This window comes from Sus scrofa, chromosome 17 (genome assembly GCF_000003025.6).
Source record: "Sus scrofa isolate TJ Tabasco breed Duroc chromosome 17, Sscrofa11.1, whole genome shotgun sequence".
NCBI classification, from domain to species: domain Eukaryota; kingdom Metazoa; phylum Chordata; class Mammalia; order Artiodactyla; family Suidae; genus Sus; species Sus scrofa.
In genome coordinates this window covers 18,025,453-18,041,497 of record NC_010459.5, presented here as the reverse complement: position 1 = coordinate 18,041,497, position 16,045 = coordinate 18,025,453, and the positions used below count along the sequence as shown (strand labels likewise).

Genomic DNA, 16,045 nt, shown 5'->3' with positions numbered 1-16,045 from the left:
ACCAGCGTTTGAGAGATTAATAGTCAAGGGAGCAAGGAAAGAAGAAATGGCTATATGAGCAGGAAGTTTACTCTAGAGGTGAAAAGAAAACCACGGTGGAAAAAAAGATTTGAAATATAAAATAATGTTGGGTAAAACAAAACAAAAACAGAAGATAGCCAAGAGAGAAGGAAGAGCTATTTCTTTTTCTAATTATTAAATGCAACATTTAGAGAAGAAGATATAGTAACATACAATGATTTGTGAAGAGAGGAAGGAAAGGATCCATTTTTTAAATATTCTCGTCTTATTTGCTGGATAAACATTCAACTCCAGGTTAGTGGAAACCAACTGCAGTTGTTCAACCCTTTAGAGGTCAGAGTCTGAAATGGCCAGATATGTCACTAGAGGGAGCGGGTAGATTTGGGGTATAGTAAGCATAACATTGCCCCCTGTCCCCAAGATGTCCAGGTCCTAATCCCTGGAACATCCCTTTGCTATATGTCATCTTATATAGCAAAAGAGATTTTGCAGAGGTGATTAAAGATCTTACAATAGAGAGATGGGTGGACCCCCCATAAGAATTGCAAGGGTTCTTATACAATAGAAGAGGTGGGAAGGTGAATCAAAGGAGGAGGTATGACAATGGAACTAGAGGTCAGAGTGATGCAGCCACAAGCCACAGAATTCAAGCGACCTCCAGAAACTAGACAAAACAACAGGTTGCTCCCTAGAATCTTCAGAGAAAACATGACCCTGCAGACTTATTTTAGACTTCTGACCTCCAGAACTGTAAGATGATAAACCTGTGTTGTTTTAAGCCACAAAATTTATGGCAATGTGTTATAGCAGCAACAGGCCACTAATACAAGAATCTTGAGGACACTGAGTTGAACTGGAGATCACGTGCCTTCTCTACGGCAGAGAACACAAGTCTGGGCTTTGCCAGATGTCCCAATTTGTTAGCAGATGCAGAAAATCTGTTTGCATAGAGTTAGCAACTAGTAATACTGTGCAGGACAAGGTATGCCTACAATGACTGTCATGCCTTATTTCCTTCCTTTGGTAGATGTACTTACGTGATGCAGACAAAGGACAGGATGGAGAAACCGATGAACAGATTTTCCAGCTCAGCACTCCACTCCAGACCACAGACCACACCCAAGCTTGCTGGGGCAAAGAACTCAGCTCACAAAACTCCTACATTCCTGGCCAGGATGCACTGAAAGCAACGTGTGGTCCCTTTTCTGTTCCCAAGTCCTTCAGTAGCTAAACTTCAGAGTGTTAGATTTTTTTTACATTCCAGACAACCACTGGGGCGAACGTGCTTCACGGAGTCATTCTGGAAAATGAAACTATTTTGGAAAAACAATTTATTCTCCATAGATGAAAGGAATTACTAAAGTGCCTAACGTTAGGGCTAACACTGAAACATGGCCAGATACATGACAATAACTTTTAAAAGTGAAGGGAAAAGAAACATAAAACTACAAATTATTCTGCCTTAACGTGATCCTTCCGTTAATTTTATTCTTAGGGCAAGGTGCTAGAAGAGGAGGGGGAATGAAGTTAATCACGTTTGCAGAGACAAGTGGGCTCTCTTAATATTCAGGCGATTAGCCAGCAATATTTACTGAGTGAAGGCTTTCCAAAGCACAAAGCAAGAAAAAACAGGAAATGCAAAAGATGTGCAAGACAGGGTTCTCACACAGAGGAATTCTCACAAAGGAATTCTGTGAGATCCCTGGGAAGATGAGGTTAATATATAAAATAATTAGAGAATAATTAACAGTCTTTACCTGCACTGAAGACTATGCCAAAAGGTTGATAAATCAATGCGATACGTACTCAAGCGATGGAGAGATGGGCAAAGATTTGACTTAACACAGGCAGGAAAACTTCAAGATGGTTGACTTTTTTTTGTTTGTTTTTTGCTTTTTAAGGGCCACACCCACAGCACATGGAGGTTCCCAGGCTAGGGGTTGAATCAGAGCTACAGCTGCCGGCCTATGCCACAGCCACAGCAACACAGGATCTGAACCAAGTCTGTGACCTACACCACAGTTCATAGCAATGCTGGATCCTTAACCCACTGAGCAAGGCCAGGGATCAAACCCGAAACTTCGTGGTTCCTAGTCGGATTCGTTTCCTCTGTGCCACGACGGACACTCCGGGGATGGTTGACTTTTATGCTCACCCTTCAAGGACAGGCAGGATGTACAAAGGAAAAGGGTAAGATATTCTACTCCACAGAAAATGGCTGGGTGACTTCTCTCCTGTCCTAGAATCTTAATTTTTTTTTTTTTTTTTTTTTTTTTTTTTGCTTCTTAGGGCCACACTCAAGGCACATGGAGGTTCCCAGGCTAGGAGTTGAATTGGATCTGTAGCCACCAGCCTATGCCACAGACACAGCAATGTGGGATCCGAGCCACATCTGCGACCTATACCACAGCTTGTGGCAAAGCCAGATCCTTGACCTATTGGCCACAGAACCCACATCCTGATGGAAACAAGTCGGGTTCGTTCCCACTGAGCCGCAATGGGAACTTCCAAGCATCTTAAAATTTTAATCGAAGCTGAAAGTATTATAAGACCTGCAAAAATGGTACCACTTTGTTATAAGATGAACTTATAATAAGTGCAAGTACTCTATAAGATATGAGGGAAGATAACTGACATTTTTTTCTATTCCACTGGGGCTTGACATTGTAAGAGGGGGAAAAAGTGACCATTTCCCACAATTCTCTACTTTAGGTTACATGATTATACCAAGAAATGCAGATATACGCCTCTGATGCCCCCAATGTCATAAGATAAAATATTTAAATAAGTAGAAGTCTCATACTGTTGTAATTGCGTGGAAAGCTGCTTTGATTTATAACTTGAATTTATGTTTTTCTTACAACAGTTCTCCAAATTATTTTATCAGAATTGACTTCAGCAAGTATTTATTTGTAAATATGACTCTGTTCTTTCATCTCAGAGAAAAGCAACTTTAAATAGCTTGGAAAACGAGAATGGAGTAAATATGCATGCAGGGCTTTGGGGTTCTTTTTGCTGTTGTTTTGGTTTGGTTTGGTTTTTGGCCTATAGGCAGTTAACTATATATTAGCCCTAATGAGACAGAGCCAGTTTCTGTTTTGTTTTTTTTTTTGTCTTTTTGCTATTTCTTTGGGCCGCTCCCGCGGCATATGGAGGTTCCCAGGCTAGGGGTTGAATCGGAGCTGTAGCCACTAGCCTATGCCAGAGCCACAGCAACTCGGGATCTGAGCCGCATCTGCAACCTACACCACAGCTCACGGCAACGCCGGATCGTTAACCCACTGAGCAAGGGCAGGGACCGAACCCGCAACCTCATGGTTCCTAGTCGGATTCGTTAACCACTGCGCCACGACGGGAACTCCAGTTTCTGGTTTAAAATTTTGAATAGATAACTGTTGAAGTATTTGATCAATTGATTCTAAGGATCATACAGTATGCTTTTAAAAACTGCTGGGCTATTTTCTTGGATTCCTTTTTAAGAGAGAACTTTCTCTTAAAGTTTCTATTAAATGATGTACCCTTAAAAATCACAATAAATTCTCTATGTAAATTTTCTGGAGAAAAACTGTCAGAGAAACTTCTAAGTACCTCACATATAATATCTGTAACTCTGAGTTGTTCTCTATGGATTTTTCTTACTGAAATAAATAAACCACTGCTTATAATTCAGTATTTACTAGAAAAGCAAAATCCAGCTCTACGTAAGGAACAGTTGAAGGAGGTGGGTGGGTTCTCAGAAGATGAGTTTCATGTTTCATTAAATGGTGTGAAAATGACTAGTGAAAATAACCAAATAAAAAATGGAAGTTTTCTGGCACTTTCAAAGAACTCAACGTGAGTACTTAATAGCCCCTGTGGAGTTCCCGTTGTGGCTCAGTGGTTAATGAATCCGACTAGGAACGATGAGGTTGCAGGTTCGATCCCTGGCCTTGCTCAGTGGGTTAAAGATCCGGCGTTGCCGGGAGCTGTGGTGTAGGTCGCAGACGTGGCTCAGATCCCATATTGCTATGGCTCTGGTGTAGGCTGGTGGCTACAGCTCTGATTAGACCCCTAGCCTGGGAACCTTCAAATGCTGGGGGAGCGGCCCTCAAAAGGCAAAAAGACAAAAAAAAAAAAAAAAAAAAAAAAAACCCTGAACAACTTTATAAACTTGTTCATTTTTATCATACTCTCTGGCCTATGCTTTCTTGCTGGATATTTAAAAACTGCTTGTGACCAAAGACATGGCTGGATATTTTTATTTTTCTGGTTATAAGTCATTCGGAGAGCCTGGAGTTTCAGGCTAGGTGCAGTCCGGGTAATGGAGGTTTTACACAGCTCCTTGTATCTTTATGAGAGAAGATCCAAATTACTTGAGGGTAAAGTTGACACAAACTCCTGTATGTAAACATGGAATATTTCTGGAATTAAGATTATCACAGGAACAGAGCTTTCTGTTCCCAAAGAAGCAGTGTCAACCAACATATATTTCAAGCTCAATGATGAGGTGAATACATCCTCAAATAAAATCTTCACAAGGAACAGCTGGCCTGAAAAAGGTGTTTTGTTTTGTTTTGTTTTGTTCCTTTGTATCCAGAGAAAACAGGTGCAATCGCACCAAGAACCTCTTAGAACATGGTTACTGCCAAGTATCTGTGTCTACTGATGTATAAGAATCAACCGAGTTTTTGGCAAGTAATCTCTGCCGAGAGGAAAACCAGATATTCTAAGTTACTGTTATTAAATCTTTGATGTGTCAGAACTAAGGAACATGATGAGTTAGTCTAGATGAAATATTAACATGTTAGAAAGTGTCGTACAGGAGTTCCCATCATGGCTCAGCGGAAATGAATCTGACTAGAATCCATGAGGACACAGGTTTGATCCGTGGCCTCACTCAGTGGGTTAAGGATCCGGTGTTGCCATGAGCTGTGGCGTAGGTCAAAGAGGCAGCTCAGATCCCGAGTTGCTGTGTCAGTGGTGTCCGCTAGCGGCTACAGCTCCGATTCAACCCCTAGCTTGGGAACCTCCATATACTAGAGTACGGCACTAAAAAGAAAAAAAAGAAAAAAAAAGAAAAGAAAAAGAAAGTACAATGTACAATGTGTACTGCTAAATATGAAAGTAACCTGCATGAAATAAAGTTGATCAAAATTTAGTTTCAAGAAATAAACTAATCACAAATCACCTATTTGGGATGAATTAAGTCCTCATTTAGGAAAATTCACAAAAGAACAAAAGGAGCCGAGAAGGGGCATAAGGGAACTTTCTCAGGTGCTGGTAATGTTCTATATTTTGCCGGGGATTTATACAGGTACACTCAACGTGTCAAAGCTCAACTTATGTACAATTAAGGATGTGTGCATTTCACATGAAACACTCAAAAAATACTGAACTCTAGTTAATCATAAGAATAGTGAAATATGCCAACTGAGGCTTATTTTAAAAGGCATCAAAAATAAGATGGTGCTCCATGGGTTAAGAATCCATCGTTGCTCTTAGCTGTAGTGTAGGCTGGCAGCTGTATCTCTAACTTTACCCCTAGCCTGGGAACGTCCACATGCTGCGGGTACGGCCCTAAAGGACAAAAAAAAAAAAAAAAAAAAAAAAATGGGAAGAGATGGACAAAGGGATAGGAAGGTTGACAGATGTGATGAAGCAAAATGTTAACAGTGGAATCTAGGTGGTGAATATACAGCTGTTCACTGAAAACTCTTTCAAGTTACTGTACATGTGAAATTTTCATTAAAAAGGTTTGAAGAGGAAAATACAATGGGAATAAAAATTCCTGAAGCATTTGGGGTACCACACTAGTGCTCCAATGCCCACTCCCTTCCCTTTAAGAGTCCATAGTGCCAGAGTTCCTGCTGTGGTGCAGCGGGTTAAGAATCTGACCATAGCACCTCAGGTTGCTGTGGAGGCACAGGTTTGATTCCCAGCCCCATACAGTGGGTTAAAGGATCTGGCGTTGCAGTGGCTGCTGGGGCTCAGATGGAACTTCCATATGCTATGGGTGTTGCCATTAAAAAATAATAACAATAAGAGTTCATAGCGTATCTAGGACCCTGACCAAATATTTATGTAGAAAACTCAAAGCATAAACCTAACAAGTTGAGACATGGAAGGTTTATAAAAAAAAAAAAAATCAACGCTGGAGACCGTCTGATGATATCGGATTTGTGAAAGGAAAAGAAGCAGTTTCCCCACAGATGACAATTCTATACTTCAATTCTCCCTGAGCTGTAGTGGGGCACCTGCAAGCCAGGCTGGGCAGAAGATGCTCTTAGAAGATATAGGAGCAAGATGCAAATCAATCCCAACACACGCAGGACGCTCCTGATGGGCAGAGAGAGGGAGTGGATGAGACCTTGGTGGTGACGCAAGAGAGACCTGTCCCCAGAGGCCAGGGGCAGGGCTGTCAAAGGTAATGAGTCCCAGAAAAGAAAAGCCATGGTGGCTCATCGGAGGCTATGATACTGCACGTTGCTTCCAGAGAAAACAGGAGGTGACACGTCATCAGCCACATCATCTGTGAAGAGCCAGTGCCTACACTGGTCACTTCACCTTGATCACATTCTCCGTCATTTGCCGCACCAGCCCATTGCTTAGCATTGATTAGACAATGTTCGTTAAGTTAAAAATAATTATCTGGGAGGTTTTTAATATCATGCCAAATCACATTTAATATTCTGTTTGATATTGTGTTATCGAGTTTGATATCGCCCAAGTATGCTCCCAGAACCTGCAGCGTCGGCAGCCCCCCGGAAGCTTGTTAGAAATGCAGAATGTCAGGCTTCGCCCCACACCTGCTGTCTCAGAATCTGCTGTTTAAGCAAATCACAGATGCTTCATACACACAGTCAAGTGTGAGAAGTAGTGGCCTGATCTTACATCGAGTCTATAGCTCAAGCTTCAGGGACCTAAGTCTTCCCAAAGGCAGCTTTAACTTCAGACTGAGAAGCAAAGTATAGGGACACAGGTGAGCCACACAAAGCCTCAATGCCTGGTCTCCCATGAACACCATCCCCTGAGGACTGCTTTCTCTCTGAAAAGCTGTGACCTGGCCCCCACCTGCAGAAAAAGGCTGCCTGGACCCCGGATGCCCCGAGAGTCTATCACATCCAACACATTGGTACGTGCTGCAAACACTTTGGAAAAGTTTCACACTCTCCGATGGGTCTAGAAATAGTCCATATTTCTTCCATCACTTTGCATGTAATTGCTCTTTAATGTAACAAGGGTATAAAATGTTTTATCCTACAGGTAACTATCAGAGGAATTCCCAGGCTACCGTCCCCATTTCAGCTTAAGACAGCTGGGAAAGTTCTTCATTCCCCTTCTAAACCACCAAGGCATGTTGTATTTTATTCATGTATCACATATACATCTGTCTAGAATCACTGCATTTTAATGACTGTATTCTGTTTATTTCAGTCACTGTAATAGAAACGGATTTAGGCTCAAATATCTGTGGCTAGTTGCGGGTCACACAAAACTAAAGGTTTAACATTTTCTTTCATAATAACATGGCTTGGAAGATACGAAGATATTCCTCACTGACAAAACAAAGTACACAAATACGAAAGATTTTTCTAAAGCCATCTGAAGCCAATTACTCTGTACTCACTGTGAATTTCCTACTTTAGCCTCATTTCTTTGTAAATATGTGCAACTACATGAAAAAGGGGGGTTTTATAAATATGATTGCCAAATACAAGAACCCCAACTTTCTCAGTTACTGAGTTCCACTCTTATTTTAGGAAGGAATTTTACCTATTGTCCAACCAACTTTCCAAAGCAATAAATAAGTGCATTTCCAAAGTAAGTACAAAGCCTATTTTCCGTCTCACGTCTTATTCAGGAAGAGAGTTTTTAAAACAATCATTCTGCCTCTCTTGCTATAGTTTTTTAAAAAGTGGCAATCAAAATACAATAAGTTGAAATATGTCCCCTACTTTTATTAGTCATTTTGAAAAATAAGAGTGAATCAGTTTCGGTAATAATTCATGCACGATGGGAAAAGGTTTAACACTCTCTGTGCTGTATTGCATCAGATTTAGGTATTAGCAGAAAATATTTTCAAGAGACTAGTTAATTTTCTTTTTTGCTGGACTGAGATTTTTGAACAGTTTTACATTTAAAGCAATATTGGGCAGAAGGTACAGAGATTTCTCATATACTCCAATATAGGTTAATTTTTTAAATATGTAAATGCTAAACATAATGGAAGATAATACAAGAAAAAGAAAGCATATATATGTATGAGTGGGTTACTTTGCTGTACAGCAGAAATAGGCACAACACTGTAAATCAACTATACTTAAATTTAAAAAAACTGAACATACAAAGTGTTACGCAAATATGCAAAATGATAACAGAAAAATCCAAACAATCAATCCAATACTATCAATAAATGCCTTACTGAAAAAAAATTATTTGAGTTCCAGTCAGGTTCAGGGAAATTTTATAAAAAGCTTTAAAATAAATCTGCATCTAATTAGTGCCAGAATTACCACAAAACTGTGTCTAATACACTCTGTTGTCTTCCTTTTGTCTTACGTCTCTCCCTTATTAGAAAATATGAAGAAAAAAAGAAGTAATGAATAAATCAAACAATCTTTATAAAAAGTCTGAGCAATTTAAGGAATTTAAGAACAGATGTATTTTCTTTTCTGCCACTGCATAAACCCTATATCTGCTTACCTTCAGGGATTATAAAAATAAAAGTGTGACAGCCCTCCTGCAAGCTATAAAAAAAACTGAACTTATCCGAACTACTCCCCTTGGTCAATTTTCACTTCCACTCAGCCATTTTTCAGTATGCACTCTTACCTGGTAGGCTTTATACTTCCCCCAGTCAGAAACAGGCTCTTGAGAGCATGCCTGGTACAGGCTCAGCACTGCAGGGGCAATGACAGGGCTGGGATAAGCTCACCCTTTTCAGAAGGCAAGGAGGGGGCCAGAGACTGGGAGGAACAAGCCCACGCGGCAGCAAATGTAAGCGAGACCCGTCCTCTGTGTGGAGTCCCACCCCTCGGCCACAAAGTGAGAGGCTGGGCAATCAGTGCCCAGAGCCACAACAAAATATCCAGACACAGTGGCTGAGAAAGACTCTTTTCACTATTCCAAGCAGAATGACAAATACAGCAAATGCTTTTAACAGGCATCGGGTCCAGTAACTGCCCCAAAATGAGTCAGAGGCACCCCTCCGCACACAACAAAAAGTGCCCCTTGATCAGAGGCTGGGGTTGCTCAGCAGGAAGAGAGAAAAAGTGAAGCCTACACCTGAACTCATCCTGCAAACAAATCTTCGGTTTTTCCATCATGAAGGCTACACAAATTCCAGCTACAAACCTAAAGGACAGCCCAGCCACCCTTCATTGTTCACATTCAGGAAATGTAATCACTTGTAAGCTGCTGAAAATCTTTCAACTTCCCCATCTGGCTGCTACCTTTTGCCTGTTTTCCTCCTTTGTAAGACCTTCAGGCTTCAAGAAAGGAAAGGAAACGTTTTAAACTTTTAAGTTACAAGTAATGCTGACATAAAAAAAAAATAAATAAGAATGAGTATCGAAAATGAGATCTAGAGATTATACCCTTTGCACAGACAGTAGAAGGAGGAGACTTTGGTCCTAGAAATATATCTCAAGAGGATTTTAATTCTACCTCAAATTAAGATACTAACACACAAAGTTCTACAAAGTCCTCTAATTTATCCATCCACAAGTGCTAGTGTGAGAATTAAAAAAAAAAAAAAAAATCACCTTTTCCCAAAATGTGCCAGAGAATATAAAATGTTTTACAAAACAAGGTACCAGGTGAAGTTTTAGGGTTGTCAACTTATACCAATGTCAACAGCATCCTAAACGGCAGAATTTCTCTGTTTCTAATATACTCCTATGCATCATCCATATATTTAAAAAATATTTTATGCATTTCTTCCCATTTATTTAATCCCAGACCCTTTCTTTGAGGGGCATCTTGTATTTTGTGAGACAGATTTGGGAAGTGCTAATAACAGATTCCACCGGCCAATTTTTAAGCAACACACATGCCCTCGAGATGAGGTTTCAAAGCACTTTTCCACCTTATCCCAACTTGTACGAATGTCTATGAAATTCCAGTGTGATCAATTTCTAGATTACTCCATATTATTAAATGGTCAACATGTTTTCCACACGAAAGCATGAGGAACGGAAGCAGATTATATGTGCATTTAATGGACATCTCTTATAATCCTCCCATCACACTAGAAAATGGGGGACAGCACGGTGTCCAGCCTCAAGCAGCTGGACATTTTGTTGGAACCTCTGCAGCTGCTCAGGGTGGGCATACCAGGTCACCCATTTACCCTCAGAGATGAATGTCAGACCTCAGAGATGAACATTCAGCCCATGTATCCTACAGGGCGGACACTGCAGCCAAGACACAGACGGTAAGCCAGGAGTAACGACCACCCAAACGCAATGCCAACTGCATCCCTGTGTGCACACTGCAACCACTTGACTCAGACTCAAGAGGAAGAAACTGAGTCATGTGCCTCCAGCAAGCCACCTGTAGAACCGACTGTCCCCTCCAACACCTCCTCTCCTCTCAATCCCGGAGCCCTGCGTGCTCTGCCCATCCCCAGAAATCCCTGTACATCCTGCCGTTCTCATTTAGGTGAAAAGCAGGTTTTCAGGATAGACTGGCAGTTCACAGCTGCTCCACCAAGATAATTAAGTCACCCTGAGCCCTTATTCATCTGCCGAGACTCCTCCAGAACAAACCACTGCACGCAAATTATTTTTCCAAATCATGTCCTTTTAAAGACGGACCTTTGTCTAAAATGAATTATATTCCCCTAATCCTTCTAAGAAGAAGATCTTTTAACATAATTTTAAAACCATACCTTTAGTTCCTAACTACAGATTCTACTAAATAAAGCCAAATAAATACAACACTCTATTGGAGCGCCCACTATAATAGGTTAAAGCAAAACATTTTACTTATCAATGACAGAAGAAATGTGGGATGGTATTTCTACATCTGTAAAACAGCAATAAAATCCCTTCTAAAGTAACAATCACATCATAAGGCTACATTACAGAAAAATATAAACTCCAACCCCCCTGAGCAAACTCAAGCTGCTTATTGATACTACAGTATCTTGAGGAGACATTCTTTCAGCCACTACTTACCAAGGGCTTGCCATGTGACAAAAATAGGGAGCTAAACAGAGCCACTATTTCCTATACACAGTTCCCATCTGTGTCTTGTTATAACAAATGGATATAGGCTGGGATGTCTTAAAATTGTGAAAGCGACACAAGTTTATTTAAAAAGTTCAGACCACAGAGGGCATAGAATTAAGAGTAAAAACTCCCTCTATCTTTCATATTAATTACAACCACTACTGAGTTTCAGTTTACATTTGCTCGTTTACATTTGCCTGCAATCACTTTATTTTAAATGACTCATATTCAAATTATAGTTTCCTTCTAATGAAGGAGTTTATCCCCTTTATATTATAATTTCTAATAACCATGTTGTTCTCCTTAATTCTATTTTTTCATTTTGTGAGGCTTCCTGGTTTGACATTTTTCTTTTGTTTGGGTTTTTGCAACATAATTATTTAACTATGAGATGGAAGCCAAACAATTATGGCATGCAGAATACAATGAAAATGCTATAAATCTTCTCAACACACACACACACACACACACACACGCGCGCGCGCGCGCGTGTGCACACACGGTAAAGCTGTGGGGGGTGGGGAACGAGATTAACAGATAAACCCTACTATACATAAAATAGATAACCAACAAAGACCTACGATATAGCCAGGGAACAATATTCAATACCTTGCAGTAACCTATCATGGAAAAGAATCTGAAAAAACACACACACACACACATATCAGAATCACTTTGTTGTATACCTGAAACTAATACAACACCGTAAATCAACTATACTTCAATTTAAAAAAAAAAAAGGTAACACTCGGAGGCACTGGATTCACAAACCTTACTGTAGTAATCACGTCCAATCCACATGTATATCAAATCATCACTTCATACCCATACACCTGAAATTTATACAATGTTATGTCAATTACATCTCAATAAAGCTGAAAAAAATAAAGGTACAGTAACCATGAAAAAAAGAAAATGTCAGAAATCTTGATAACATCAAAATAATAAGTAATATAATCAAGAGACTAGAGGAGAAGATAGGAGGAATATGAATGTGCTATTTATTTAACTGTTCAGATGTAGGAGCCAGCAGGCACTGTCTGAAGTTAATAAATCAAGAAACGTAGACTTTGGTTATATTATTATTCATATTTGTAATACTTTACTTCCACAAACAAGTGAAAAACACAATACGAACCTGAATTACAGAAGGGGAAAAAAAAAAGAAACATAGAATATATTGCATAATCAAGAAACAAAGAAAACATCAAACCTGGAACAAGGGCTGCCGCCAGAGACCCACCTGTGTGCCTCCAACCTCCCTCCTCCAAGTACAGGCTTTCTGCCTTCGACTTGCCACAGCCTCCACCTCCCGGGGCTCTAAGAGACACATATTTTGATTTTCCTTGGATTTCCTCCAAATAGTACCAAATTTAGCAGATATGCTTCAGTCTTTTGGGCTAGAGCCATTTCCTACTTTTACCGAAGATTCCCCCCCCACTTTTTAGGAATTTTTTTTCATCTCCATAGTTTCAGGGAAGAGAATAGACCCTTTCACTCAAGTCCTTTGATGGAAACCCCCCTGCCTCCCAACTTGCTCTAAGGTTCTTTTATTATTTTCTATATGCTTTGGTCTTTCTGTCTCTCCACTGCCTCCCTCTAACTGCTTCTTTCCTTTCAAACCTCCTGGTGTTAAAACCACTGGTGTGCTGAGCCGCCTTACACCACCTACAGGAGACAACTCCGAGCTTCTCTTCCCACATCCAGGCAAGGTGGAAGGATTTACACCACAGAAATCAGCACACAAGACACATCGAGCTTCTTCCCCCTCCCCCTTTTCAATGCCAGTTGTTAAACTTTTACTAGCACATCACCAGAAGGGTCTGCGAATTTAAAAAACTGCCTTTGTGGAGTTCTTGCCATGGCTCAGTGGTTAATGAACCCCGACTAGCATCCATGAGGATGCAGGTTTGATCCCTGGCCTCGCCCAGTGGGTTAAGGTGCAGCTCAGATCTAGCACTGCTGTGGCTGTGGTGTAGGCCTGTGGCTACATCTCTGATTGGACCCCTGGCCTGGGAACCTCCATATGCCACGTATGTGGCCTTAAAAAGAGAAAATAAATAAATAAATAAATAAAATAAAATAAAAAACCACCTTTGAGAACTGTAAAGTAAGGACATAAAAATGTTTACCCAAGAATGAGAAAAGACTTATATTCTGGCTTTTAAAAAAAATCAAGTACAGTTGATTTATAATGCATCAATTTCTGCTATACAGCTACGTGACCCAGTCATTCATATACATCTTTCTTTTTCTCGTATTATCTTCCATCATGTTCTACCACAAGAGATTGGATATAGTTCCCTGTGCTATATACAATAGGCTTAAAAAAAAAATTAGCTGGCACAGGGAGTTCCCTAGTGGTCTACCGGTTAGGATTCTCGGCTTTCACTGCTGCGGCTGGGGTTCAATCCCCGGTCTGGGAACTGAGATCCCACATCAGGCCATTGCATGCTACAGCAAAATAAAACATAACAAGCAAGCAAACAAAACCCCCCAAGTTAGTTGGCACAGACTGCTTTATGTATTTGAGATTGCCAGATAAGTAATCTCAACAAGATTCACCAGTGCTACAATACTGGAATATTACAGGGCCAGTGAACATGGATAAAGGTCGTGTTTTCAAAGTAAATGCCATCTTTCCAACACCCTTTTAATATATTTTTATAGCATCTTTCTCCCTAGCAGCTCTAAATAGCATATTAAATCTACTTATTGATTCTCATTTTCTAGAAATATAAGAAAGTATTAGCACATTCATTTACTGTAACACGATAAACAAGGAAACTTTGGGGTTCTGCCTCCTTCTGTTCCTCCTTTCCCCCAAATCCCCAAAACACACCAACATCACATTTTTGCGTCCTTTTTTCCCCAGTGCCCTAGGGCCTTCCAACCTTGTTAAAGATCAAGTTTAAAGCCCACAACCCAGTGTACCCCCCACAGTCAACTCATTGTTCCGGGGAGCAAAGGACAAATTAGCAGAGAACCTCATTTTAAAGCATGGTAATGACATTCTAATAAACATGGCCAATTCAGTCCACAATGGATCATCCAACTAGGGAATCAGAAACAAAAAGATTTGACAGAAACAAACAAAAAAAGGAACACACTCTGTGAAGAAATAAACAACAAAAACTATCCCTGAAACTTAACATATTTAACATATCCCCCCAGTGTTCCCCTTACTCATCATGCTAGCTGTGTTTAACATCTTCAACTGTATCACTGATTATCAGTATTAAGGAAGTCCATCAATACAATCAGGATTATTGAATCGTATTTTAGTAATAATTATCAGTACATAGTGAAAACATAATTACCTTTAAAGTTACAATCTGCAGAACAATGAAAATGCTTCCTAGGAGTTCCCTTCCGTGTCTCAGTGGCTAATGAACCTGACTAGGATCCATGAGAATGCAGGTTTGATCCCTGGCCTCACTCAGTGGGGTCAAGGATCCAGCGTCACCATGGAGCTGTGGTATATGTAGCAGATGAGGCTTGGATCCCGCCTTGCTGTGGCTGTGGTGCAGGCTAGCAATTGTAGCTCCAATTCGACCCCTAGCCTGGGAACTTCCAAATGCCTTAGGCGCAAGCCCTAAAAAGCAAAAAAAAAAAAAAAAAAAAAAAAAAAAGCCTCCTAAGTCCTTTTGCCTCCATATTTATTCTACTCCAAGAAAAAAAATATGTACAAGCATGAGATAAGCAATGTCAGATATTATTCAGGAGCGATAACCTCATTTTTGTCTCACCTCTTAAGAGTCGATAAAACAAAATTCATTTCACAGAACACAACTTGTGAGCTGGCAATACTCTGCTCTAAGTCAAACTTTCCTACCACCACCTTCTGCTTTTCTCACCATAATCATAATCCTAAATTATTATGTAATTTACATAGATATGAGTAACTGGCGATCAGCAGCTCCTGGTTATAAGTTAAACTGGACAGCATCAGATGGTCGTGAAAAGCATCAGGCTGGGATCAGAAACTCCTGGGTTGGCACCAGAGTTATTTCATTTTGGACAAGTTACCTAACCTCTCTACAGTTCAGATTTCTCATCTCTAAAAAAAGAACAAAAATCGCCACCACACAGGGTTCTTGAAATGTTTTCAATAAGAAAACCTTCACAAAACACTTAAGGGAGTTTCCTCATTGCTCAGTGGGTTAAGGATCCAGTATTGCCACTGCTGCGGCTCTGGTTACAGCTATGGTGCAGGTTGTGGGTTTGATCCCTGGCCTGGGAACTTTCGAAGGCTGTGGGTAAAAAATTATAAACAAACATTTAACATATCATCTGGTATACAGTAAAGACTCAGTTCACTGGGATAATAACTGCCATGATCTAGAAATACATGCCAACCACTCAGCTGTTTTGGAATCACAGTAGTTTCGACCAGAGCATCTCAAGTTTTCACATGCACACAAATCACGTGTGGATTTTGCTCAAAAATGCAGGTTGTGATTTGGGAGGTTGGCTGTAGGGCCTGAGACTGTATTTTAACAAACTCTCAGGTGATACTGATGCTGCTGGTCCAGTGGGCGTGCTTTGAATATCAAGGATTTGGACCATCTGGATATCCCCCCACCCTGTAAATACACACACACACACACACACACACACACACACACACACACACACAGGCATAGTTGGCTAAAAATTCAAACACTGAATCCACAGTCCAACATCACCTTCCCTGTAAAAATAGAACTTTTCTTTTAAAATCAGCAAAAAGCTATGAACCACTTGAGATAATTGCTAAATATAGAATATAATTATAAGAAAGGCAAGGAATGGCTTAACCTGGGAAAAGA

General features: G+C 40.3%; 1 protein-coding gene across 13 annotated transcripts in view; it reads right to left on the bottom strand.

Annotated features, from left to right (window-relative positions):
• The window catches only part of PLCB4 (phospholipase C beta 4), a 486,557-nt gene that overhangs the window by 361,043 nt on the left and 109,469 nt on the right, over positions 1-16,045 (bottom strand). Inside the window, exon 1 of one of the 13 annotated variants that reach the window (XM_021077455.1) lies at positions 12,478-13,151. The exons of 9 other annotated variants lie outside the window; for them this stretch is intronic. The gene's annotated coding sequence lies outside the window, so the exon portion shown is untranslated. Of the gene's footprint in view, positions 1-8,832; positions 11,703-12,477; positions 13,152-16,045 lie in introns of those variants that run through there. 3 more of the 13 variants (XM_021077456.1, XM_021077460.1, XM_021077452.1) reach the window with 3 other exon arrangements.